The sequence below is a fragment of the Notothenia rossii genome, assembly GCF_949606895.1.
Source record: "Notothenia rossii genome assembly, chromosome: 12".
In the NCBI taxonomy this organism is placed as follows: domain Eukaryota; kingdom Metazoa; phylum Chordata; class Actinopteri; order Perciformes; family Nototheniidae; genus Notothenia; species Notothenia rossii.
In genome coordinates this window covers 23,264,785-23,267,327 of record NC_136911.1, presented here as the reverse complement: position 1 = coordinate 23,267,327, position 2,543 = coordinate 23,264,785, and positions in this window count along the sequence as shown.

Below are 2,543 nucleotides of genomic sequence, written 5' to 3'. Positions count from 1 at the left end.
GTCATAATCCGTTTTTTCAGTGTGTTTTGATGTGAGAAATGACAAAAAGATGGTTCCAGAATAATTCAGAAGTGGGAAAATGAATAAAGCAACCTCTGGGTTAAAAATAACCCAGGCAGGTGTTCAACTGCAAGTGAAGCCCTAATAACCCCTTTGACCCACCAGTGTGTTTACAGTACCCAAATAACCCATAGTTATGACCCAGCCAAATCAACCCAGCATTTATAGGGGAGTGACAGTGTTCAAAGGGGGAGATAGGGGAGATAGAGGGGGTGACAGTGTTCAAAGGGGGAGATAGAGGGGGTGACTGTGTTCAAAGGGGGAGATAGGGGAGATAGAGGGGGTGACTGTGTTAAAAGGGGGAGATAGGGGAGATAGAGGGGGTGACTGTGTTAAAAGGGGGAGATAGGGGAGATAGAGGGGGTGACTGTGTTAAAAGGGGGAGATAGGGGAGATAGAGGGGGTGACTGTGTTAAAAGGGGGAGATAGAGGAGATAGAGGGGGTGACAGTGTTAAAAGGGGGAGATCGAGGGGGTGACAGTGTTAAAAGGGGGAGATAGAAGGGATGACTGTGTTAAAAGGGGGAGATAGAGGGGGTTACAGTGTTAAAAAGGGGGAGATCGAGGGGGTGACAGTGTTAAAAGGGGCAGATAGAGGGGGTGACAGTGTTAAAAGGGGGAGATAGAGGGGGTGACAGTGTTAAAAGGGGGAGATAGAAGGGATGACTGTGTTAAAAGGGGGAGATAGAGGGGGTGACAGTGTTAAAAGGGGCAGATTGAGGGGGTGACAGTGTTAAAAGGGGGAGATCGAGGGGGTGACAGTGTTAAAAGGGGGAGATAGAAGGGATGACTGTGTTAAAAGGGGGAGATAGAGGGGGTGACAGTGTTAAAAAGGGGGAGATCGAGGGGGTGACAGTGTTAAAAGGGGCAGATAGAGGGGGTGACAGTGTTAAAAGGGGGAGATCGAGGGGGTGACGGTGTTAAAAGGGGGAGATCGAGGGGGTGACAGTGTTAAAAGGGGGAGATCGAGGGGGTGACAGTGTTAAAAGGGGGAGATCGAGGGGGTGACGGTGTTAAAAGGGGGAGATAGAGGGATGACTGTGTTAAAAGGGGGAGATAGAGGGGGTGACAGTGTTAAAAGGGGGAGATCGAGGGAGTGACAGTGTTAAAAGGGGGAGATAGAGGGGGTGACGGTGTTAAAAGGGGGAGATCGAGGGGGTGACGGTGTTAAAAGGGGGAGATTGAGGGGGTGACGGTGTTAAAAGGGGGAGATAGAGGGATGACTGTGTTAAAAGGGGGAGATAGAGGGGGTGACAGTGTTAAAAGGGGGAGATAGGGGAGATAGAGGGGGTGACAGTGTTAAAAGGGGGAGATAGAGGGGGTGACAGTGTTAAAAGTGGGAGATCGAGGGGGTGACAGTGTTAAAAGGGGGAGATAGAAGGGATGACTGTGTTAAAAGGGGGAGATAGAGGGGATGACAGTGTTAAAAAGGGGGAGATCGAGGGGTGACAGTGTTAAAAAGGGGGAGATCGAGGGGGTGACAGTGTTAAAAGGGGCAGATAGAGGGGGTGACAGTGTTAAAAGGGGGAGATCGAGGGGGTGACGGTGTTAAAAGGGGGAGATCGAGGGGGTGACAGTGTTAAAAGGGGGAGATCGAGGGGGTGACAGTGTTAAAAGGGGGAGATCGAGGGGGTGACGGTGTTAAAAGGGGGAGATAGAGGGATGACTGTGTTAAAAGGGGGAGATAGAGGGATGACTGTGTTAAAAGGGGGAGATAGAGGGATGACAGTGTTAAAAGGGGGAGATAGAGGGGGTGACAGTGTTAAAAGGGGGAGATCGAGGGAGTGACAGTGTTAAAAGGGGGAGATAGAGGGATGACTGTGTTAAAAGGGGGAGATAGAGGGGGTGACAGTGTTAAAAGGGGGAGATCGAGGGGGTGACAGTGTTAAAAGGGGGAGATCGAGGGGGTGACAGTGTTAAAAGGGGGAGATAGAGGGGGTGACGGTGTTAAAAGGGGGAGATCGAGGGGGTGACGGTGTTAAAAGGGGGAGATAGAGGGATGACTGTGTTAAAAGGGGGAGATAGAGGGGGTGACAGTGTTAAAAGGGGGAGATCGAGGGGGTGACAGTGTTAAAAGGGGGAGATCGAGGGGGTGACGGTGTTAAAAGGGGGAGATAGAGGGGGTGACAGTGTTAAAAGGGGGAGATAGAGGGGGTGACAGTGTTAAAAGGGGGAGATCGAGGGGGTGACAGTGTTAAAAGGGGGAGATCGAGGGGGTGACGGTGTTAAAAGGGGGAGATAGAGGGGGTGACAGTGTTAAAAGGGGAGATCGAGGGGGTGACAGTGTTAAAAGGGGGAGATCGAGGGGGTGACGGTGTTAAAAGGGGGAGATCGAGGGGGTGACGGTGTTCAAAGGGGGAGATAGAGGGGGTGACAGTGTTAAAAGGGGGAGATCGAGGGGGTGACGGTGTTAAAAGGGGGAGATAGAGGGATGACTGTGTTAAAAGGGGGAGATAGAGGGGTTGACAGTGTTAAAAGGGGGAG